Here is a 25,940-nt window from a genome sequence, read left to right on the forward strand (position 1 = left end):
AATCGGCGCATCTGTTTAAAAAGATCGTAGCCGGCATGGAAAATCCCCCCATGCTGGCTACGATCTTTTTAAACAGATGCGCCGATTCGCCGCTCACCCGGAGTGAGCGGAGAATCGGCACGCCTGTCTGAAAAGCTCGTAGCTGGCATGGGGGGATGTTCCATGCCGGCTACGATCTTTTTAAACAGATGCGCCGATTCGCCGCTCACCCGGAGTGAGCGGAGAATCGGCACGCCTGTCTGAAAAGCTCGTAGCTGGCATGGGGGGATGTTCCATGCCGGCTACGATCTTTTTAAACAGATGCGCCAATTCGCCGCTCACCCGGAGTGAGCGGAGAATCGGCACGCCTGTCTGAAAAGCTCGTAGCTGGCATGGGGGGATGTTCCATGCCGGCTACGATCTTTTTAAACAGATGCGCCGATTCGCCGCTCACCCGGAGTGAGCGGAGAATCGGCACGCCTGTCTGAAAAGCTCGTAGCTGGCATGGGGGGATGTTCCATGCCGGCTACGATCTTTTTAAACAGATGCGCCGATTCGCCGCTCACCCGGAGTGAGTGGAGAATCGGCACGCCTGTCTGAAAAGCTCGTAGCTGGCATGGGGGGATGTTCCATGCCGGCTACGATCTTTTTAAACAGATGCGCCGATTCGCCGCTCACCCGGAGTGAGCGGAGAATCGGCACGCCTGTCTGAAAAACTCGTAGCTGGCATGGGGGGATGTTCCATGCCGGCTACGATCTTTTTAAACAGATGCGCCGATTCGCCGCTCACCCGGAGTGAGCGGAGAATCGGCACGCCTGTCTGAAAAGATCGCCGCCGGTCTGGTGGGGTTTTGCAGCAACCTCCGAGCCCAGGTTGCTCGGAGGTTGCTGCAAAACCCCACCAGACTGGCGGCGATCTTTTCAGACAGGCGCGCTTTCTCGAAAGGGCGGAGAAAGCCCTCTCTCGCAGCCTCCTGGCTGGGAGCACTTTCGCTGCGAGAGAGGGCTTTCTCCGTCCCTTTCGGGAAAGCCCTCTCTCGCAGCGAAAGTGCTCCCAGCCAGGGAGAGCGTTCAGATCCCCCCACCCCCAGCAGAAAGCGTTCAGATCCCCCCACCCCCAGCAGAAGCCAAGGACTCACCAAGCGCTGGATACGAACGGAGAAGAGCCAGGCTGGTTTGCTTTGCAGAGCCGAATAAAGCGTCACGCCCCCCTGACGCTTTTGGCGGCAAAAGAGCCCAGCATCGCTTCGGAAGCCGCCGAAAGCGTCAGAGGGGCGTGACGCTTTATTCGGCTCTGCATCAGCTCGGAAGCAAAGCAAGCCAGGCCGGCTCTTCTCGGCTCGTATCCCGAATGGAAGCTCGTGAGTCGAGCAAAAATTTCTCTACTCTCCCAGCTCGTATCTCGAGTAGCTCGTAAGTAGAGCTGCTCGTATGTCGGGGTTCCACTGTATTTAAAAGCAGTATTTCATCCATCTTGTTGGCAAGTGAACGTAAATTGGTAAGAAAGATGGAAGGGAGCGGGTTTTTTAAAATTCCCTTGTTCCTTAGTCTATTTAAAATTCCCGCCCTTTTACCTCTTCATCTCTGCCATCTGCGGTTTTTTTGGTGATCCATAATCGCTGAGAAATGGCTTCCTCCTGTGCTAAAATCTCCTCCGTGTTTGTAAAGACAGGTGGTGGTGAAGTTGCAGATAGCTGCTCCTTAAAGAAATGTTCCTTAATTCTTAGCAAATGGTCTCTTGAGTAGGAAATCTGTTGAGAATTGCAGGGAATAGTAGAAAATGAAGAAACTGTTTGAGAGCATTTCACCAAGGCAGCCTTTGTCGGCGCCATCTTGGTAAGAATTTTTTAAAAAAATATTGTTATTGATTTTTGTAAAAAAACATACAACACAAACAAACATTTAACATAGATAGGGGCTACAATTGCCCCGCTCAAATTAGAAGTCTTCTAGTACAGAAAAGAAAAGCTTTGAGATTCTTAAAAATATAGAACATAGAAAAGAATAAAATAATCTAATCATATACATATTACTTTGTGTACCAATCACTTAACATTGTTTTTTTTAACCATATATAAATCCTTTCCCAGATTCTATAAAAATCTGATTTTTCTTGATTCACCTTGTCATCATATCCACCTCTGCACAGTCTATGATTTTTCTTATTACTTCATCATCCATAGGAATGTCTTCTCCCTTCCATTTTTGTGCATAAACGATCCTGGCAGTTGTAAGAATATGTGTTATTAGATAAAAAATCTCTTTTTTATTTTTTTGGTTTGTTATACCTAGTAAAAAAATTCTGAGAGGTAATTTATCTTATCCACTTTTCTATTTTATTCCAATAAAGCTTTTTGGCAAGTCCACCACTGATGATAAAAAGAACCTATTTCTTTTTTACATTTCCAGCAGTTTGGGGATAAATTTGGGAACATCTTTGCAATTCTGCTGGGTGGTAAATGCCACCTATAAAACATCTTAATCTGATTTTCTTTCAGTGAAACTGATTTGGTTATTTTCCAATTGTATGTCCAAACCTTTTCCCAAGTATCTAAGTCCATTTCTTTTCCTACATTTTTACACCAGCTTATCATGTTATCTTTTAAAATGTATTCAATAGTTTTGAAGCTGATAGAAACATAGAAACATAGAAGGCTGAAGGCAGAAAAAGACCTCATGGTCCATCTAGTCTGCCCTTAAACTATTTTCTGTATTTTATCTTAGGATGGATATATGTTTATCCCAGGCATGTTTAAATTCAGTTACTGTGGATTTATCTACCACGTCTGCTGGAAGTTTGTTCCAAGGATCTACTACTCTTTCAGTAAAATAATATTTTCTCATGTTGCTTTTGATCTTTCCCCCAACTAACTTCAGATTGTGTCCCCTTGTACTTGTGTTCACTTTCCTATTAAAACACTTCCCCCCTGGACCTTATTTAACCCTTTAACATATTTAAATGTTGCGATCATGTCCTCCCTTTTCCTTCTGTCCTCCAGACTATACAGATTGAGTTCATTAAGTCTTTCCTGATACATTTTATGCTTAAGACCTTCCACCATTCTTGTAGCCTGTCTTTGGACCTGTTCAATTTTGTCAATATCTTTTTGTAGGTGAGGTCTCCAGAACTGAACACAGTATTCCAAATGTGGTCTCACCAGCACTCTATATAGTGGGATCATAATCTCCCTCTTCCTGCTTGTTATACCTCTAGCTATGCAGCCAAGCATCCTACTTGCTTTCCCTACCACCTGACTGCACTGTTCACCCATTTTGAGACTGTCAGAAATCACTACCCCTAAATCCTTTTCTTCTGAAGTTTTTGCTAACACAGAACTGCCAATACAATACTCAGATTGAGGATTCCTTTTCCCCAAGTGCATTATTTTACATTTGGAAACATTAAATTGCAGTTTCCATTGCTTTGACCATTTATCTAGTAAAGCTAAATCATTTGCCATATTACAGACACCTCCAGGAATATCAACTCTATTGCACACTTTAGAGTCATTGGCAAATAGGCAGACCTTCCCTATGTCACTCACAAACATATTAAAAAGAATAGGACCCAGAACAGACCCTTGTGGCACACCGCTTGTAACCTGTCTCTGTTCAGAATACTCGTCATTAACAATAACTCTCTGATGTCTACGCTTCAGCCAACTGCAAATCCATTGAACTATCCAGGGATTAAGTCCAATCTTCACTAATTTATCTATCAGCTCTTTGTGTGGAACCGTATCAAAGGCTTTGCTGAAGTCCAGATAGGCAATATCCACGGCACCACCTTGATCCAACACCTTTGTGACATAGTCAAAGAAATCAATGAGATTAGTCTGACATGATTTGCCTTCAGTAAAGCCATGCTGATTTGGGTCCAATAAGTTATTGTTTTTTAGATGCTGATTTATCCTCTTTTTGAGTCTCCATCTTTTTAACTATAACTGATGTCAAGCTAACTGGCCTGTAGTTACCAGCTTCTTCTCTACTGCCCTTCTTGTGGATAGGCACAACACTTGCCATTCTCCAATCCTCAGGAACATCTCCTGTTAACAGGGATTGGTTAAACAAATCAGTCAGGGGGATAGCAATGACAGATCTGAGTTCTTTAAGAACTCTGGGGTGGATGCCATGTGGACCCATTGCCTTATTTATCTTTAATCGTTCAAGTTCTTCGAAGACATCGGCTTCTAAGATCACTGGAAATGAATTCATACAGCTGGAAGCAATGCTATATCCCTCTATAGTATTATTTTGTAAGGTTTCTTTTGAGAAAACTGAACAGAAGTAGCTATTGAAATGGTCAGCGATCTCCTTATTCCCATTAATTCATGTATTATTCCTGGTACTAAGCTTCATGATGCTGCAGTTTTTCTTCTTCCTATCACTAATATATCTGAAGAAGGTTTTATCCCCCTTTTTTACAGATTTGGAAATTTCTTCCTCTTTTGAGGCTTTAGCAGCATATATTATCTGTTTCGCCTCCTTCTGTCTCATTTTATACACCTCTCTATCAGCTATACTTCCAGATTCTTTATACCTCCTATAGGCAGCCTTTTTTTCATTGACTATAGCCCTTACATCATTGCTAAACCATAGTGGTTTCTTCTTCCTTTTACCTTTAGTTATTTGTCTTACATACAGTCCAGTGGCTTTTAAGATGGCCTTTTTTAATACAGTCCACTGGGTGCTCGCTCCTGCCATTTTATCCCACCCCTTTAATTCATTATTTAAATATTCCCCCATTGCATTAAAATTTGTTTTTCTGAAATCCAATACTTTGGTTGAACTATAGGATTGCTCACAATCAGTTTTTACATCAAACCACAAACATAGATGGTCACTGCAACCTAAATTTTCTCCCACCTTGACCTCTGAAACCCAATTCCCATTCGTAAAAACTAAATCTGGAATATTCTTCCCTCTAGTCGGTGTCTTAACCAGCTGTGCCAGAGCTGCTCCTGTAAAGGCCTCTACTATATTCTTACTTTTGCATGTAAGGGCACTGGGGATATTCCAGTCAACATCAGGCATGTTGAAATCGCCCATAACCACAATATCTCCCTTTACTGCCATTTGGGTAATTTCATCCACCATCTTGTTGTCATATTCCTCAGATTGCCCTGGAGGCCTATAGATCACCCCGATTCTAATGACAGAACCTCTAATGAACTTCTAATTCTAATGACTGATCAGATATTTATACGCTTTCCCTATTAATTTTCTCTGGTTTGTAGTTAATAAATTTCCTAAATAATTTTTATCCTTCCTAAATATATATATTTTAATATCTCTTTGATATCTTGATTGAATCTGCATATACTGCCCCCAATCAATTATTACTCCTTCTTCGTGTAATTTTTGCCTAGATTTTAATCCCATTTGCTCATCTATTAATTCTTTATACTTCAGTATTTTTCTTTCTTGAATTAGATTGGGGTGGCTAATTGCTTCAATTGGGGAAATCCAATCTGGAATTGTCAAAAAGTGATTTTTCCTTATATCTTTCCATACCTCTAGTAAGGCTTTTTTCATTGTGGGTTTATTAAAATAGGAATGTGTTTTTTCCTTATCATACCAGATAAAGGAGTGGCAACCCAGCATAAGATCGTAGCCCTCCAAATTTAATAATCATCTATTTTCTAGAGTTATCCAATCTTTAATCCAAGTTAGACCCGCTGCCTAGTAATATAACTTCCAATTAGGTAGGGCAAAGCCTCCTCTTTCTTTAATATCTTCTAAGGGACTTAATTTTATTCTTGCCTTTTGCCTTGCCATATAATTTTTTAAACTATTTTTGTTAGTTTATTTTTTTTAAAAATTCCCAGGATTTATAGGTATTACTTGGAATAAAAATAATACCTTGGGCAAAATATATATCTTAATTGTTGAAATTCTCCTTAAGAAGGATAATTGTAAGTTGTTCCATATTTCTAGATCTTAATTTCACAAATAAGTTTCATATAGTTATCATTTTTTAAAGACATTGTTTTGGCTGTGATCCAAATCCCTAAATACTTCACTTTCTTAACTATCTTCATGTCCATCAAATTTTCTAATTGTCTCATTTCTATATCCATTATATTCTTAATTAATAATTGTGTCTTATTTCTATTAATTTTTAAACCTGCCACCGCTTCATATTCTTCTATCATTTCTATTAACTTTGGAATTGATATTGGAGGCTTTTCCGCTACAAAAACCACATCATCTGCAAAAGCTTGAACTTTATAGGTTTCTTTTCCTATATCTAATCCTTTGATTCCATTGTTTGCCCTTATCTTAATCAATAACACTTCCACTGTTAGTATAAACAATAAGGGTGAAAGAGGGCAACCCTGTCTTACGCCTTTAAAAATCTCAAAACTTTCTAATTGTTCATTATTTAATATAATTTTAGCTGTTTGATTGGAATATATTGCGTCTATTACATTTACAAATTTTGTCCCAAATCTCATTTTATTTAATTGCATTTTAATGTCCAGTCTACATTGTCAAATGCTTTTTTCGCATCTACAAATACCAGTGACATCTGCCTTCCTGGGTGTTGTTCATAGAATTCTAATGTGTTAATTATTGTTCTTAAGTTATTTTGTATTTATCTGCCTGGTAGGAAGCCATTTTGATCTTCATGTATTATTTCATTTAGGATCTTTTAAAGTCTTAGTGCATATATAGAAGTGAAAATTTTATAATCAACATTTAATAAAGATATTGGCCTATAATTTTGTACGTTATCTTTTTTTATACCTGTCTTATGTATTAAAGTTATTAATGCCTCTGACCAGGATCTGGGAATTTTGCCATCCATTATAATCCTATTAAAAATCTCTAACATGTTCACCATTAATACGTTACTTTCTATTTTGTACCATTCTGCCGGTATGGCATCAGGACTGGTAGCTTTATTATTCTTTTGATTTTTTTAAAACCATCTGTAGTTCAGACATAGTAAATGGACTATTTAAACTTGTTTGTTGTTCTTCTGATAAAATTGGTAGGTCAATAGAATTTAAATACTTAAAAATCTCTTCTTCTATTTCTTCCTTCTTATATAAATCTTTGTAAAATTCCTCAACTATTTTTATTATTTCTTTTGTTCTAAATTTTGTCATTCCTTTCTCATCTACCAATTTCTTTATCATTTTTGATTGTCTGTGTTTTCTTAATTGAAATGCTAACCATCGTCCGGGTTTATTAGCATGCTCAAAATATTCCTGTTCAACTCTTAATTTTTCAGCTATTTGTTCTTGTTCTATGAGATTTATTTTATGTTTAACTAGCTCTCTTTTTCTTTTTATCTTTTCGTCATATGAGTTTTCTTGTAATATTTTTTCTAAGTCCTTTAATTCTTTTTCTAGTTGTTCACGTTGTTTCCTTTTTTCTTTATTTTTCTTTGCCATGTAGGAAATTATTAATCCCCTAATATATGCCTTAGTAGTATCCCATAAATTTTGTGGAGATGTTTCAGAGTTTTTATTAATTTAAAAATATTTTTTTAACTCTTTCTCCATCCATTCCCTATATTGTGTATCTCGTAGAATATTCCTATCCATCTGCCATTTAATTTGGGTTTTTTTTTGTCCTTTCCAATAAATTACTAAAGGGTTGTGATCTGCCCAGGTATTTATATCTATCTCAATATCTTTAATATGTTCTGCGGTTGTTGTCGGTACCCAAGCCATGTCTATCCTTGTCCAAATTTTGTGAGGATTTGAATAAAAGGTGTATTGTGCAGTTAGAGGATGTCACTCCTGCCAGATGTCATTTAATAATAACTCTGACCTCATTTTCTGAAAAGTAGTTGGTAAAATTGTTGTTGTTTTTTGTCTTTCTTTTTACCTGAATGGTCCATTGATCTATTTGAAATTGCATTAAAATCACCGATTATAATCATAATCTCAATAGCTAATTTGTTTATCTTTTCATGTAATTGTTTATAAAATTCTTTTTAATTATTGTTCGGTGCATAGATAGAAACAATGACAAGAGGTTTTTGATCTATATTCAATTGTACAATTCAGATTCTGCCATTCTGATCACTATAAAGTTGTTTGGAGTCCATTTTATTATCTATATACATTACAATGCCTCTTTTTTTTAATCTGCTAAACTAGTAAATATATTCCCTAATTTCGAATTACATAGTAATTTTCTGTTGGTTTTTTTAATATGCACTTCCTGTAATATCATTAATTTGTGCCCTTTGCTTTTTGAGTTTTGAAAATATTTAATTTCTTTTTCTTGGTTCATTTAGTCCATTCACATTAACAGAGAATATTTTCCTATTCTCTGACATAACTATTTATGGTATTTCTTGGTTTCCTTCACTTCTCACTGTGGTTGTTTCCTTCTTGTACCCATGGCCTCCTCCTACTCCTGGCTGGTAGCATCCAGCTCATCTTCTTTCCTTATGGATATTTCCTGTCTCGGTTGCTCAAATTTTCTAATACCACTTGTTTCATAAAAATCTTTTGCGTCTTCTACATTCTCCAGCTTGACTCTTTGGTTTTGCCAGTACAGAGAAAGACCTTCTGGAATAATCCAGCAGAAAGTTATCTTTTCTTTAATTATAATTGTAGTCAAAAAGTGGTACTGTCTTCTGCTTTCTCATACTCTTCTCGGAACTTGTTTCAATATTATAATTTCTTTCCCTTTGATTTCAAGTGTTTCATTTCTTTTCCATTTCAAAATGTCATCTCTTATAGTTTTCCTCACAAACTTAATATGGACCTCTCTCGGTAGGTTGTGTATTCGGATGTAGCTTGTTTGAATTCTATATAGTTCATCGATTTCTTTTATAAGTTCCTGCGGGTCATCCTGAAGTATTTCTCCAATTATTTCCACCATCTTTACATTTAAATCTTCATCTTTCTCTTATTGAATACAGTGATCCCCCGATCATTGCGAGGGTTCCGTTCCAGGACCCCTCGCAATGATCGGTTTTGCGCGAAGTAGCGCTGCGGAAGTAAAAACACCATCTGCGCATGCGCAGATGGTGTTTTTACTTCCCAGCAGCGAGGAGCCGAAGATTGGGGTTTCCCCACCGCCCATGCAAACTCCTCGCTGCCGCTCGCCCGCCCTTCGCCCGCCCACGCCGTTCGCTCGCGCCGCTTCCCAGCTGAGTCCTGAAGCCAATTCGCTTCAGGACTCAGCTGGGAAGCGGCGAGAATGAACGGCGTGGGCGGGCGAAGGGCGGGCGGGTGCGCGGGCAGGCAGGCAGCGGACAAGCCGTTCGCTCGCGCCGCTTCCCAGCTGAGTCCTGAAGCCAATTCGCTTCAGGACTCAGCTGGGAAGTGGCGAGAATGAACGGCGTGGGCGGGCAAAGGGCGGGCGGGCGCGCGGGCAGGCAGGCAGTGGACAAGCCGTTCGCTCACGCCGCTCGCTCGCGCCGCTTCCCAGCTGAGTCCTGAAGTCAATTCGCTTCAGGACTCAGCTGGGAAGCGGCGAGAATGAACGGCGTGGGCGGGCGAAAGGCGGGCAGGCGCGCGGGCAGGCAGGCGGTGGACAAGCCGTTCGCTCGCACCGCTCGCTTGCGCCGCTTCCCAGCTGAGTCCTGAAGCCAATTCGCTTCAGGACTCAGCTGGGAAGCGGCACGAGCGAACGGCGTGGGCGGGCGAAGGGCGGGCGAGCAGCAGCGAGGAGTTTGCGTGGGCGGTGGGGAAACTCCTCGCTGATGCCCGCCGCTCGCCCTCCCGCCAGCAAGAGGGGGAAGACCTAGGGAAGCCGCCCAGCAGCTGATCTGCCCGGCGCCATCTACGCATGCGTGCCCATAGAAAAAAGGGCACGCATGCGCAGATGGTGTTTTTACTTCTGGGTTGCAAAATCGCCATATAGCCGTTTCACAATGATCGGGATCGCAATACCCGGGGGATCACTGTATTCTGAAATCTTAGACCATAAGATGCACGTTGTAACTCTAAATGAGTTATGGACTCGTTGTATCCTTTATTAAGTATGCAACTTCGGTCTTCAAATTCTTCCATTCTCTGCTCAACTTTATCTATTTTACTTCCAACCGTCTTAATCCTTTGTTTGTTCTCTTTCAAGGTTTGTTGTATTTCTACGACTCTGACACCTTTCTTCTTGATAAACCCATGCTTTCTGGGAATCTTCCGGTAGTTTCTAAAGAGTTTATGAATATTTTTTTTCTCTCTGTTCATTTTATTTCTCATCTGCTCTAGAATGTTCCCTATAATTGACCAATTGTGTCAGTTATATTTTCTCTATATTTTGTCAGTATATAAGTGAGAATCTTTTCTCAAACTTTTTCTTTTTCTTTTCAATTTTTTTAAATTTTTATTTTAATGCACAATACAAAACTAAAATAGTCTATAAATATTGTGGCATGACTGGATTAAGGAAAAAAGGTCTTAATTTCAATTTTGGTAAAAATCCTTTTTGTGATGTGGGCAAAAGCTAGTTGTTCTCTGTTGTGGTTGGCTCTGGGCCAACTCCTGCCCCAAAGACTGTGGGGGTGGATGTGGGTGAATCCTCCCAGTGTCAGAGGCCAGTTTTACTGCCAACTGCTTCTGACAAGGAAGCATCTGAAGCAGAGTGAATGTGAAATGTGAAATGTGATCCTCAGAGGGGGTAAGGGCAGACAGCCCATTAGGTAGTCACCCCCTGAGTGATTCATCATCATTATTATCACTGGATTTGGAAGGAGAAACATTTATTGATGTACGCAGGCACAGGGCAATGTCTAAGAAAGAGCAACTGCGTAAATACTACAGGAAATAAGGTAGAGCACCTGTGGATGGGACTAATTGGAGCTGCTGTTAAATAGTCAGCGTTTTGGCCTTTGAGTGTGGAAGTTTATCCATTCAGTGAAAGAGGAAGTGGCTTTTGTCTCAGGATTCTCCAAGGACTCTCTTTGCATTGATTCCAGGACTCTGAACCTAAACCATAGTCAAGTGTGTGAGTTGAAACGTTTGAAGGAGAGTAGTTGTGATGTCTTCACAGCTGCTTGTTAATTCCTTTGTTTGTTTATTGTTTTTCACAGCATTCAAGTCTGTTGCTTTGAAGGTGAGCCCTTTGACTACCAAAAGGGTGTTTTGCTTGACTTTTCAAATGTGTGTGTCTGAATTCCTACCTTTGCACTTAATTGGGGGCTTGTGCCGTGAAGCCCGCCAGAACATTCTCAATTCTTCTCATTTTTTGTACCCAATTATACCATTTGTCCCAAATTTTGTAGAAGACTGTATCTGTATTTGTCTTTGATCTGCATAGTTAACCGATTCATTTCAGCCAATTCCATTATTTTATTTATAATATGTACATTTGTGGGTATGTCATCCTTTTTCCAATTTTGGGCATAGCATATTTTAGCGGCAGTAATAAAGTGTATAATAAGGTATTTATCCTCTGTTTTAATATTGCTATCAATCACTCCCAGTATAAAAATTTCCAGTTCAAATTTTATCTCAACTAATGTAATTTCTTTTACCCATTTCCATATTTTCATCCAGAAATGTCTAGCCTCCCCACAGGTCCCCCACATATGGTAGTATGTTTTTACCTCATCTTGTACTCTGTGTGTTTTATTGTTGTTGTTGTGAGCCACCCCGAGTCTTCAGATATGTAATAGTATTATTTATCTCAACTAAATTTGGATATATTATTGCTTCTAAGGGGGAAAGCCATTTTGGAATATTAAAATATATATTTTTTAATTTCTAGCCAATTTTGTATCAATATGCCTCTAATATAATGATTTTTAAAATATCTATGTATTTTTTCTTCCTTGTTCCACAAATATTTATGCCACCCATATTGCAGGTCATGGCCCTTGATAGTTAAGAGTCTTTTATTTTCCAAAGTTATCCAATCTTTTAACCATAAGGCCATAGTCGCTTGATAATATATTTTCCAATTCGGTAGACCCATACCTCCTTGACTTTTTATGTCTTGTAAAAGTTTTTATTTAATTCTGGGGGTTTTCCCATCCAACTAAATTTCCTGACTGCTTTATCCAGTTGATTATAAAATTTGTGTTCATTTCTTATTGGGGCGGTTTGGAATAAATAAAGAACTATTGGAAGTACATTCATTTTTTTTCCATCATAAATTTTTTATTTTTCTCCAACACAAAGTTAAAAAACAATACATAGTTTCCAAAACGAAGTCCAGCTTATTGTCAAACATATATAACTTTTTCCTTTTTCCTTTGTAATCATTCAATGGAGGCTCTTGTATCTCTTTATTTCTTTCACAAAGTAATTGTGAAAACATATCATATATTATATATTCAAAAACCTCTTAAAGTATAGCTTTTCATTATCTAATATTAAAACATTACAATAACCTTTACATTAATCGCTGGTCATTAAATTCATTTCTTATTTGAATCTTACAAATCTGTTAAACTCATTTTAAAAAAACCAATTTTCTTATAATCTTTTAAGCCAAGTAAATTATATATAAAATAATTCTTCATAATAATATTCTACCTAATAATGATATTTGTAATTTGGACCATCTTGCTAAGTCAATTTCTCATAATTATTCTCTTTTATCGAATTACATTTAGCTGATAGCCAAATTCCTAAGTACTGTACTGTATTTCACTTTTTAAATGGATTTAATTCCTATATTCTTCCAATTCCTGTATATGCTTTTTTGACATGTTTTTAATTAGTATTTTTGGTTTGTCTTTATTAATTTTGAGACCAGCTACTCTTCCAAAATTTTCAATTTCTTTTAATAATTCTGGACCGGATATTAATGGATTTTCTATAATATAAACAATGTCATCCGCAAAAACCTGTGCTTTATAATGTTGATCTTTAATTTTTGGACCTCTGATTTCTTGATTTGCTCTTACTCTGTTGAGTAGAATTTCAATGTAAAGAATATATAATAAAGGGGAGATTGGGCAACCTTAGGTAATGTTAATTCTATCTGTTTATCTCCATTCATTAAAATAGTAGCTGTTTGACCCGAATAAATATTTTCTATCAATCTATTAAATTTCTCTCCAAATTGCATCATTTTAATTAGTATAATTTAAACAATTCTGTTTACATTATCGAAGGCTTTTTGCACATCGATAAAAAAGAGAGCCAATTGTTTATCCGATCGTAATTCGTAATATTCTAATGCATTCATTACTATTCTAGTGTTGTTTCTAATATGACGGTTAGGGAGAAAGCCATTCAGATCAGGATGTATTAGCTCATTTAATACTATGTTAAGTCTTTCTGCAACTATTGAAACAAATAGTTTATAATCCACATTAAATAACAAAATGGGTCTATAAATTTGAATTTGGCAATCATCCAATCCTTCCTTCTGAATTAAGGTAATATATGCTTCCCTCCAGGAATTTGGAAATTTACCTTCTTTTGAGATTCTATTAAACAGTTCCAACAATTCTTTTTCATATATATTAATAAAAGGTTTATAAATTTCAACCGGAAGGCCGTCTGGGCTCGGGGTCTTGGGGGTTTTTTTGTTTTTGTTTTTGCAGTGCTTTCTGTATTTCTTCTTGTGTGATGTCTCTGTTTAAATTTATTCTCATATCTTCAGTCAAGATAGGTAAGTGCTGTTTTAACAAGTAATTTCTGGTCCCTACTTCACTAATTTTCTTTTTTTTTATATAAGTTTTGGAAAAACTTTGGATTATTGTTTTTTTCTTGGCCAAATCCTGATGTCGTTGTCCCTGATCATCTGCAAGTTGTTGAATTACTCTATTGGCTTTCCTTTTCCTTAGTCTATAAAATAATCCCAGCTTTATTAGCGTATTCAAAGTGATTTTGTTTCATTGTTTTTATACTTAAAGCTAATTCTTCTTGATTAATTAAATTTAATTTATGGGTTATTAAATCACTTTCTGTTTGCAACTTTTCATTTGCAGTGTTTTCCCTGTTTTGGTTTTCTATATCTTGCAATTCTCTTTGCAATTTAATTGTTTTCTCTTTACATTTTTAATTTTTTCTTATTTGATAAGTAATGGATATGCCTCCAAAATTCGCTTTCATCGTATCCCATACAAAATGAACAGATGTGTCTTCATTTAAGTTATCTTTAAAGAAAAAACTCAATTCTTTTTCCATTTTAACCAAGAATTCTTTTTCCTGTAATATATTTGAATTTAAAATCCATCTATTCTTACCTCCCACAGGATTTCTAAGCTTTAATAAAATCAAAGAACAGTCTGACCATTTGTTGTTCTGTATCTCCATATTCGTAATCTGTGAAAACAAGGTTAAATTGGTCCACACCATATCTATGCGTGACCACGATTCACGTGGGTGTGAAAAGAATATATATTGTCAACTTTTAGGATTCATTTTTCTCCAGACATCATACAAATCCAGTTCTTTAATCATGGCCATACCCGAAATTGGAAGTCTCCTTTTAATATGGTTTTTGCCTTTCCCTTGCTTGCTCGTTTTCGACCACTTTTTCGGGCTTATGATCCCACCAGTTCTTTGCCACTGATAGATGGTAGTTCTGGCACAAGTTCCAGTGGATCATCTATGCTACAGCATTGTGTCTATGCTTGTAGTCAGTCTGTGTGATCTTTTTGCAGCAGCTGAGTATGTGATCGATTGTTTCATCTGTTTGTTTACAGAGTCTGCACTTTGGATCATCTGTTGATTTTTCAATTCTGGCTTTGACAGCATTTGTTCTAATGGCCTGTTCTTGTGCAGCCAATATTAGTCCTTCTGTCTCCTTTTTGAGTGTTCCACTTGTAAGCCATGACCAGGTCTTTTCTTTATCCACTTTGCCTTCAATCTTCTCCAAGAACTGGCCATGCAATGCTTTGTTCCACCAACTGTCCATACGACACTGAGTTACGGTTTTTCTGTACTGGTCCTTAGTTTGCTTCACCTTGAGAGGCTTCCAATTGTTGACCTCCATCAACACTGACTCTTTGCTCTCCTTCACATAGTCAGCTAATGCATGCTTCTCTTCTTCCACTGTCTGCTTCACTTGCAAAAGTCCTCTGCCGTCTATTTTCCTTGGTAAATACAGCCTGTCAATGTCACTGCAGGGGTGTAGTGCATGATGGATCATCATTAATTTTCTGGTTTTCCTGTCCAAGTTGTCCAGCTCTTCTTGAGTCCAGTTCACTATGCCAGCTGTGTAACTAATGACAGGTATTTATTTATTTATTTATTTATTTATTTATTGGATTTGTATGCCGCCCCTTTCCGTAGACTCCGTATGGCCCAAGTATTTATCGCCTTGATAGTGTTGCCACCATTCAGGTTGCTCCTCAAAATTTTTCTGATCCTCTGGATGTACTCTTTGCTGATCACAGTTTTCACATGGCCATGCTTGATATTATCCAGTTGCAAGATGCCCAAGTATCTATAGGCTTCTGGCTGGTGGCACTTGATGGTTTGACCATTTGGCATTTCAATGCCCTCACTTTCAGTGATTTTCCCCTTTTTCAGTGCTACTGTGGCACATTTATCCAAGCCAAACTCCATGCTGATGTCATTGCTGAAGATTCTCACAGTGTTGGTTAGTGACTGTATCTCATTTTCTGATTTTCCGTACAACTTCAGGTTATCCATATACAGCAGGTGTGAAATTTTTGGTGAATTCCTAGCAGTTTGGTAGCCTAGGTTTGTTTTCTGTAGGATGAGTGACAGTGGGATTATAGCGATGATGAATAGCAATGGGGACAAAGAGTCCCCCTGGAAGATTTCTCTTTTGATGTTGATCAATCCATAGCTTTCATTCCCAAAAAAACGCTCAGTCTTCCAATATTTCATCGTCTTTTCTATGAATTTCCTGATGTTTTCATTGACTCCAATGACTTTGAGGCATTTTATGATTCAGCTATGTGGCAATGAGTCAAAGGCTTTCTTGTAGTCAATCCAGGTCATGTATAGGTTTGTTTCCTGTTTTTACAGTTCTCTGAAATCATTTTATCATTTAGGAGCTGGTCTTTTGTACCTCTGCTTTGTCTTTTATTGCCCTTTTGCTCTACTGGCATGATGTCATTTTCTTCTAGGTAGTCCTGAATTCTGTCAGCTATGATACATGTCAGCAGTTTGAGCATGGTTGGCAAACATGTTATTGGCCTGTAGTTTCCTGGTATGGCTCTTTTTGCTGCATCTTTCTGTATTAATATGTTCTGCAGTTGTAAACCATTCACTGATATTTCCTGTCTGCAGCATTTTGTTGAACAATTCGGCCATTTTTGCATGCAGGCTGGTCAGGTATTTCAGCCCAAACCGATGCACCTGATCAGTGCCAGGGGATGTCCAGTTCTTTACTTTCTTCACTCTTTTTGCAATCATTTCAGGTGTTATTTCCAGCTGCTGCATATTGCTCTTTGAGAATTTTTTCTCAAACTCCTTTATCCACCCAGCAGTTTTGTTATAGTCCTTTTCAAATTCCCAGAGATCTTTCTAGAACTTTGTTGTTATTTTCACCTCTGGCTTTTCAATTTTCTTATCCGTTTGCTGATGCAGGTTCTGGTAGAACTGCCTCTGGTTGGATTGAAATGTTTGATTCTGCCTGTACTGGGTGATCCTAGCTTCATATCACTCAATTTTCCTGGCTGTCGCTGTCATCTGCTGCTGTACAATTTCCAGAGCTTCCTCGATTTTTCTTGTACTACGCCAGTACTTTTTTGTCAAATAGTCTTTGAGCTTCTGATTGTTCAGTTTCTGCTCCTTAATGTTCTTCAAGTTACTTGCATCTGATCTCAAGCTTTTGATTTTCAGTTCTAGTTGGATTTTCCGTTTTGGTTTTCAAGTTGGTTTTCCGATTGGTTTCTTTTGCAGTAACCCTAGTTCTCCAGTTACTATCACAGCTGTGCTGTAGGCAAGCTGATTCAATTCTTCAATTGAAGTTACACTGCCAATTGCAAGTGCAGAGTTAATATCTTCCATCAGTGGGACAAGTCGTTTCTTGCTTATGTTTTTTCAGGCTGGCAGTCTCTTTCGCTCTGCATTGGGCCCTGCATGAGCAAGTATTTGGTCCTTCAGTTCTTGCTGCCTTTGAGTCATAGTGCCAGGTGTCTCATCTGTAGCTTCTTGCTGTCTTTCCAAATTTTCATCAGGTTTCAGTTGTTCAGTGGTTCCAGATCTTATTGGAGCTTCTACTGGTGCCAGATCAGATTTTGGTGTTTCTATTTTGCAAATTTTATGTATTTCTTCTAATTCGACTTCACGGAACATTTGGTTCCTGATTATGAGTCATCGCTGATCGGCCAGTCAAAGTTCCATTATTTTTGAGTCTGCATATTCTTGTTTCCATAATTGGTAGATCAGTCTTTGATATCCATGTTTTTCAGGCTCCGAGTTGTAATAACACTTCATGATTGTGTGATTCTTTGACATTGAGAATTTCTGCCGCTTTTTGATTTATAAGCTTTGTTTGTTTTGTTCCTGTAGCTAATTTGTCAATGGCTGCCCAGGTTCCACAGCACCCGCCGCCGTCCTTTTTATCCTGGGCGATGACCGAGCCAGTATGGACTTCTTTTTGTTTTGTCTCTCCATTAGATTAAATGTTTTAGATAAGTTTAGTCTGGCTCCTCTGCTTTGACCACTCCGGCAAGGTTAGACCTACCAGTAGTTTACACTACTGCCGTCACATCTCTCAGCTTTATTATTATTATTATTATTATTATTATTATTATTATTATTTATTTATTAGATTTGTATGCTGCCCCTCTCCGAAGACTCGGAGTGGCTCACAACAACAGAACAGTTCAAATCCAATGATTAAAACAATTTAAAACCCTTAATATAAAAACAATCATACATGTCATACAAACCATACATAAAGCGGAAACGGCCTAGGGGAATCAAGTTCCCCATGCCTGATGACAGAGGTGGGTTTTCAGGAGTTTGCAAAAGACAAGGAAGGTGGGGGCAGTCCTAATCTCTGGGGGGGAGTTGATTCCACAGGGTCGGGGCCTCGACAGAAAAGGCCCTTCCTCTGGGTCCCGTAGGTGACATTGCTTCATCGACGGGACCCGGAGAAGACCAACTCTGTGGGACCTAACCAGTCGCTGGGATTCATGTGTCAGAAGGCGGTCCGGGAGATATTCTGGTCCGATGCCATGAAGGGCTTTATAGGTCATAACCAACACTTTGAGTTGTGACTGGAAACTGATCGGCAACCAATGAAGACTGCGGACTGTTGGTGTAACACGGGAATACCTGGGGAAGCATATGATTGCTCTCGCAGCTGCATTCTGCATGATCTGAAGTTTCCGAACACTCTTCAAAGGTAGCCCCATGTAGAGAGCATTACAGTAGTCGAACCTCGAGGTGATGAGGGCATGAGTGACTGTGAGCAGTGACTCCAGGTCCAGGTAGGGCCGCAACTGGTGCACCAGGCGAACCTGGTCAAACGGCCCCCTCGCCACAGCTGAAAGATGGTTCTCTAATGTGAGCTGTGGATCAAGGAGGACGCCCAAGTTGCGGACCCTCTCTGAGATGTCAGTAATTCCCCTCCCCCAGGGTAATGGATGAACAGGTGGGATTATCCTTGGGAGGCAAAACCCACAGCTGCTCCTTCTTACAAGGGTTGAGTTTGAGTCTGTTGACACCCGGCACCGGCACATCACTTCCACTGCTTTGTTGACTGGACGTGGGGTGGAGATGTACAGCTGGGTATCATCAGCGTACTGATGATACCTCACCCCATGCCACTGGATGATCTCACCCAGCAATTTTATGTAGATATTAAATAGTAGGGGGGAGAGGACCAACCCCTGAGGTACCCCACAAGGGAGCGACCTAGAGGTTGACCTCTGACCCCCCACTTACACCGACTGCGACCGACCAGAGAGATAGGAGGAGAACCAGTGGAGAACAGTGCCTCCCACTCCCAACCCCTCCAGCCGGCGCAGAAGGATACCATGGTCGATGGTATCGAAAGCCGCTGAGAGGTCAAGAAGCACCAGGACAGAGGATAAACCCCTGTCCCGGGCCCACCAGAGATCATCCATAGATGAACTCACAGATACTGTAACATCATATCTCACCTTCTGTGAAGACCTATGTGTACCAACCAGGAACTTGCAAATATACAGTAACAATAAACCTTGGTTCACAGCCAAACTCAAGCAGTTACGTCATTCCAAAGAGGAAGCCTACAGAAAAGGTGATAGAATGCTGTACAATCGGGCCAGAAATATATTAACAAGGGAGATCAGAGCAGTTGTATGCGTTTGATTTATTCATATCTAAAAAAACACGTTTCAAACATTTTCATTCACGTTTGAAGATAATGGCAGTATTATTTAACCATATTTGGAGATTAGACAATTGTAGAAGAAATAATAATTTCTGTATTTCAAATTCCTGGATGTTCCCATTCTAGTTTAATCCCTTTCTGGAGAAGAATGAATATTGGAATATTTCAGAATTTAAACTGTACTTGGACCAAAATGGAGAGATAACAGCAGATCTGAACATTTACAGCATCTTGGTTCTCCCCAAGGAGGATGCCAAGAGAGATACTCTGGCATATTTAGAAAGGCAGAGATTTTCTATCGACCAAGATGCTCTTTCACGGCTAAAGTTGCTCAATAAGGTGGGAGAAATTTTGCTGTCTTTTCTATGTTTTCCAAAGCCTGAGGTCCCATTTCAAGTGGGGAAAGCCTAGAGTCTCCAGGGTGGTTGGCCTTCCATGCCAGTTGGTGTTATTTAATGGAAGTTCTTCAACAGACAGGACCTAAGTCGAGCAGCTTTACCATGTTTTATGGAAATCTTTCAAGATCTTATTGGTCAGAGGTTTCTTTCTTCATCATAGTTTTATTCTACATTAAAAAAACTGAATGAAATAAAAGTTTCCTAGACCCTTTACAATAAACTTTATTCTCAGTTTTAATATGAATATATCCTCATACTTAAATCTTTTTTCTGCAATTCCATCCCATCAAACGTTATTAAATAGAAAAGTACTTTATTGTAATGTTAAATTCCAAAAGCAAAAGAGAGGAATTGAAGAATCTGCCAGTTGTTATATCTCCTGCATCTGTTCAGAAGAAGTCAGAGATTTCTTTTTTTAAAAAAAAGATTTTTATTGATTATATAAATTTAAAAAACACAAGACAAACAGCCACCATGTGAAGTTAGAGGCTTTAGACCTGCCACGTACATAACAAAAAAGAAGGGGGAAAGGAGAAAGAAAAACACACACATAAAAAGAACAACCAAAAAAAACCATTAAATGAACATTTCCATAATGTGAATTATACATGGTACACATCATAAAAGTGAAAAAAAATAATATTATGACTATAAGTGATTGCTTTTACGATACATTGGGTTTGTTTATTGTAACTTATCACTAAGTACACAATAAAGGTATGGATATCTATAAATGGTGATTAATATAGTTTACATTTTGACCCTTATTTTTTATGTTTAAGTCTCGTACAGTCTAATTAAACTCCGTAGATTTATGATGTTATCATCCAAACCTTTTATCAGTACTACTAGTTTGTCAACTGTGTTGTTGACCGCTAGCTCGTGACTTTTAAGATTTAAATCAAATTATTTCAAACCAATTTCATTTTATTCGTTCTTTGTGATGTTTGGATAGCCATGTGTCAATCGGTTTGTAGTTCCCCTTATCTTTAATATTCAACTTTATCTTTTTGGAATATTTCTGAAAAAAGAAAAAAAAAGAAAATGTCGATACTGTTTTGATGATAATATGAAAATGTTTCCAAATGTATTGAAGGATTTTGTATGGAGAAAAATAAAAAAAATACCCAAAAAAGTAGGCAGAGATTTCATATTTACCTCAGTGAAGACCAGAGGCTAATTATCTCCATCCATTTTTACTTCTGTTTTCCATGAATGGGGAGTCCTAACATATTTCCTAACACATTCTCTTTTTTCTGCTTAGTCCCTGCCTGAGTCCAAATGTGTGGAAAGTTGTCATCCTGGATTTGTCAAGAGGGCTCGAGAAGGAGAGCCAGTTTGCTGCTACGACTGCGTTCCTTGTCCGGAGGGGACCTTCTCCACTCAGGAAGGTGGGTGACCCTGAGGAAAATGGGAGACTTTGTGGAACTGGATCCTCCCAGAACCTTTTCATGAAAGTACAAGTTAAAGGGCAGATTGAAGCAAAGCTGTTTTTTATTTTTAACCTGCACCATTTCTTATCTAAAAGGAAGTAAATCAAAACGACTTTGTAGGAGGGGTGGGAAGAGAGGGGAGAAGGGATTGGCAGACTGGGCAAACTTTACTAAGAGCAGAGGAAATATCTCTTCACTCTTTAGTTTGAATAAGTGCTGCTAAGTTTGTCACGCTGAGAATTGCCAGCCAACAAAGACATTCAGTAGTTAAAGAGTTAATGTGTGTTTTCCCTCTGATCACACCCCCTCATACATCACTCCCACAATTCATATCTTTCCTACATGTCACATCCGCCTGCCTACGTAAGCAGGCACATTCCAATGTATTCTCCATTCTGTTCAGCCATGATTTAGGCTGCTTTATAGAAGTGCCGCTGCTGGCACAATGTATTTCTTTTTACTTTCTAAATAAAGTTTGTTTTTACTTTGATTCCTGCCTGCCGAGACTCATTAAAATTCACTCCATCCCGACAAAGTTTACCTTTCCAGCAACATCTGAGATCTTTGAAACTTGATGAATTCAGGTGGCATATAACCCCCACAAAATTAGCTAAAATAGACAAAAAGTATTCACCTAAATGTTGGAGGTGCCACAAAGAATTCAGATCATATTACCATATGTGGTGGAGTTGTGCCATCACGAACCTATACCATTTCAGATAAGTGACTGTCCAGTCTCTTCTTTAAAACCTCCAACACTGAAGAACACAAAAAAACCTCTGGAGGCCAGCTGTTCCACTGGTTAATTGTTCTCACTGTTAGGAAGTTTCTCCTTAATTCCATTTTTCTTCCAGATGTTACAAGATAATATAGGTATTCTCCAAGTCCCAGATATTAACTGCCATGGGGCAGGATTCAGGATATTTGCCTAAAAAGATGTTATGATTCATTATTAACCTCTTATAATGTAGATTCCTATGAAAATTCTACACATCACACAGAAAATTAACATCCTAGGACTCCCCTCAACTTCATATACCTAGCTACATTTTAAAAAATATCCTTCTTAGCTCTTTTTCATGGAATTGTTTAGAAATATATCTTGGAAAATGTTCCTAGAATTAGTTGTTGTCCAAAAACAGTATTTCTTGCAACATAAAAAAACAAAATATTAAAGAAATTTTGCTTTTTATTTTTCAGATACCAAAAAATGCACCAAGTGTCCAGATGATAAATATCCTAATGAGCAGAGAGTCCAATGTATCCCCAAAGTTATAACCTTTCTGGCTTATGAAGAAGATCTTGGCATTATCCTGTGTTCTTTTGCCCTACTTTTGTTCCTAAGCACAGGTCTTGTTTTAATCATCTTCATTAAATACCTAGAAACTCCCATTGTCAAAGCCAACAACCGGGACCTCTCCTACATTCTCCTGGTCTCCCTCCTGATTTGCTTCTTGTCTTCTTCTCTCTTCATTGGTCAACCAAAGAAAGCCACCTGCCTTCTCCGACAGACAGTTTTTAGCATCATCTTCTCAGTTGCCGTTTCTTCTCTCTTGGCCAAAACCATCATGGTGGTGCTAGCCTTCCTTGCCACAAAACCAGGAAACCGAGTGAAGAGATGGTTGGGGAAGAGCTTGGCCAACTCCATCATCCTCTCTTCTTCTGCTGTCCAAATTGTCATCTGCTCCACCTGGCTGGGAGTTTCTCCCCCCTTCCCTGACTCCGACCTCCACTCCCAGCATGGAGAGATCATCCTGCAATGCAACGAGGGGGCTGTTATCATGTTCTATGTCACCCTCAGCTACATGGGCTTCCTGGCTGCCATCTGCTTCACGGTGGCTTTCCTGGCCAGAAATCTGCCTGGGGCCTTCAACGAAGCCAAGCTGATTACCTTCAGCATGCTGGTCTTCTGCAGTGTCTGGGTGACTTTTGTGCCCACCTACCTAAGCACCAAAGGGAAATACATGGTGGCTGTTCAGGTCTTCTCCATCCTGGCCTCCAGTGCTGGTCTGCTAGGTTGCATCTTCATCCCCAAGTGCTACATTATCCTTCTGAGGCCAGACCTGAACACAAAGGAGCATCTCACATCCAGAACTAATGTAAAAACATGATATATAATACCATTGTGATATTGGAAAAATTGTAAATGTGACTTTCATTTGATTTCCATTTAGATAGTATGCAGGAGTCAAAGAAAACCATATCTACAGTATATGTTTCAAAAAGGAAAATTGTTGAACGATGGGAATTCTTGCAGCTCCGTCCCCTTTCAATAAATCTTGCTAAACTGATCTCTGTAAAATTCAGAGGAATTCAGCTGTTCAGGAACAGCTACTGAATGTGAAAGGTTATAGAAAATAATGTACATGAAAATAATACCCAAAATGAAAGTAATACCCAAAAAGAACGCTTTCTCTCATAACGCATATATAGTCACTGCAGTAAGAATCTCAATTGCACAACAGTGGAAAAAAGAACAGACCCCATCTGAAAATCTAATCAGGGAAAAAATTTACAAATGCGCAAAAATGGACCAAATGACAAATGCAATTAAAGGAAGAAAAAATAAAGAAACCAAAGAGACATGGCAAAAATGGCATGATTAGGTCGGTAAAAAAAACCAAATGTGGCAATACAAAGTATCAGTGTACACAAACAAATAAAAATCAAATATAGAATTACAAATATACATAGACCAATGAAATAATTATATCTCTTGAACTGTTACTCTTTATAGAAGCAAAAATATCTAAGCTTGGTTCTTGTATGTAAGCATAGGTTAGTATAATATTAAGAAAAAGAAACATAAGATGTAACAGAAATGGGGTGTGATCTGTTCTATAATGTATATGTGACATATATTCTGCTGTTGTGTTTTCTTCTTTATTTTCTTCAAAGAAAAAATTAATAAAAACTATTTTAAAAAAAGAAAATAATGTGGCCATTCTTTCCTATTGAAAGCAGCTAAACGTTTCCGGTCACAGTTCAAAGTGTTGGTTATGACCTATAAAACCCTTCATGGCATCAGGCCAGAATATCTCCGAGACCGCATTCTGCCGCACGAATCCCAGCGACTGATTAGGCCTCACAGAGTTGGCCTTGTCTGGGTCCCGTCAACTAAACAATGCCATTTGGCGGGACCCAGGGGAAGAGCCTTCTCTGTGGTGGCCCCGACCCTCTGGAACCAGCTCCCCCCAGAGATTAGAACTGCCCCCACCCTCCTCACCTTTCATAAACTCCTTAAAACCCACCTTTGCCATCAGGCATGGGGGGATTGAAGCATCTCCCCCGGGCTTATACAGTTTATGTATGGTATGCTTGTGTGTATGTTTGCTTTTAATAATGGGGATTTTAGTGTTTCTTTTAAATTATTAGATTTGTTATACTGTATATTGTTTATTATTGCTGTGAGCCGCCCCGAGTCTACGGAGAGGGGCGGCATACAAATCAAATCAAATCAAATCATCAGATAGATAGATAGATAGATAGATAGATAGATAGATAGATAGATAGATAGATAAATTTGTGAGAGTGAATGAGTAGGAAAAGAGGCCAGGAGGAAGCTGTTGGAACCAAGTACCAGCTCTGTTGCCTGATCCTCTCCGTGAGAATGCCGGAATTATGTGAATTGCCATGTTTGATCGGTTCTCAGCTTGGAAGGGAAATCTTGATCCCTCTTGTATAATTCTTTCTTTTTTAAAAGAGATTTTTTTATTTTTATATAATTCTTTCTTGATTTTGCGATAAAACCTCATTTGCAGAAAGTGTTCAGCAGAAAAGATTTTTGGAATTTCAGTTTGAGATTATTATTTTTCTGTTTGTGTACTTCACACCAAAATTTAAAAAAATAAAGTAAATTTAATAAATAAAGTGTGTAATGAAATCCAAACTCAACTACCCCCTTCCCCAACTACCTACACGCATCCCCTGCCCCATCTGCCACCCTCAAATTCTGCTCGAACATCTTACCAGAGTCTGGCAGCTCTCTGCTTCTGTTTCTTGGCCGGTCTTTGCAGTTCCTTCAAATGTGAAGAAAAGAAAATGGAAAGAAAAACTTTTCACGAGTGAGAGAAATTAACAACTTCTGACATTCATGATGTTTTTTTTAATTTCAAGGAGTTTCCCTGCAAAGACCTGCCGAGAAAGAGAAGCAGTGAAGCTGTCATATGCTGGTAAGATATTCGGGCACCATTTGGGGGTGGCAGGTGAGACAGGGGATGGGGAGGGAGAGAACATGTATCTTACCAGCATCTTTCTTCTCTCTGACACTACTCTCTCTCGGCCGGTTTTAGCAGGGAAACTCCAATGTCGAGAATAACTTCTGAAGGAGTTGCTGCCACCCAGAAAAAGAATGTGAGTAAGGGGCTCTCTACCAGCACCTCTTCTCTCTCTTCTTCTCCCGAGTGGCAGCTGTGTGTCCAGAGATTGGCAGGCCAGATTCAGTGGGCCAGACGCACTTCTGCCACTCAGGAGAAGGAGAGAGAGGGGAGGGGCTGCCCATGTCTCCTGTTCTTCTCTTTCTGGCTGCTGGCAGCGCATTCAGCTCCCCAAATCTAGCCTGCCAATCTTGGCCGGTGAGAGGGAGTGACAGGTGGGGAGGGAAGGGACAGCGGAGAAAGGAGACACAAGGAATCTTTCTCTCTTCCAAGCTCTGCCAGAAACGAGCCTTCATGAGACTCATGGCATCTGCGCAGCCTCTTGGGTTGAAAGGGGGGAAAGATTTCTTGCATGTAGCCAAAAGATTCCTTGTCCTGGTGCTGTGTCTCACCTGCGCTCTCCCCACCACCACCACCCGAAAGGTTTGCTCGCTGGTGGTTTCTGCTGCTGTGCCCAGCTAGAAGTTTGGCTGTCAGCTCAGGTTTGGTCACCGGTTGCTTCTGCTTGGTGGGGATGGCTGAGGTGCTGCAGGTGTTGCTGCGGCCTTTGCTGCCACTGTGTATAAACATAAAAACAT

General features: G+C 39.2%; 1 pseudogene; it reads left to right on the forward strand.

Moving 5' to 3' along the window:
* LOC139155171 (vomeronasal type-2 receptor 26-like) overlaps window positions 1-23,097 on the forward strand; it is a 51,823-nt pseudogene extending 28,726 nt beyond the window's left edge.
* The last annotated feature ends 2,843 nt before the right edge of the window (window positions 23,098-25,940 follow it).

The sequence above is a fragment of the Erythrolamprus reginae genome, assembly GCF_031021105.1.
Source record: "Erythrolamprus reginae isolate rEryReg1 chromosome 13 unlocalized genomic scaffold, rEryReg1.hap1 SUPER_13_unloc_4, whole genome shotgun sequence".
Taxonomy (NCBI): Eukaryota; Metazoa; Chordata; class Lepidosauria; order Squamata; family Dipsadidae; genus Erythrolamprus; species Erythrolamprus reginae.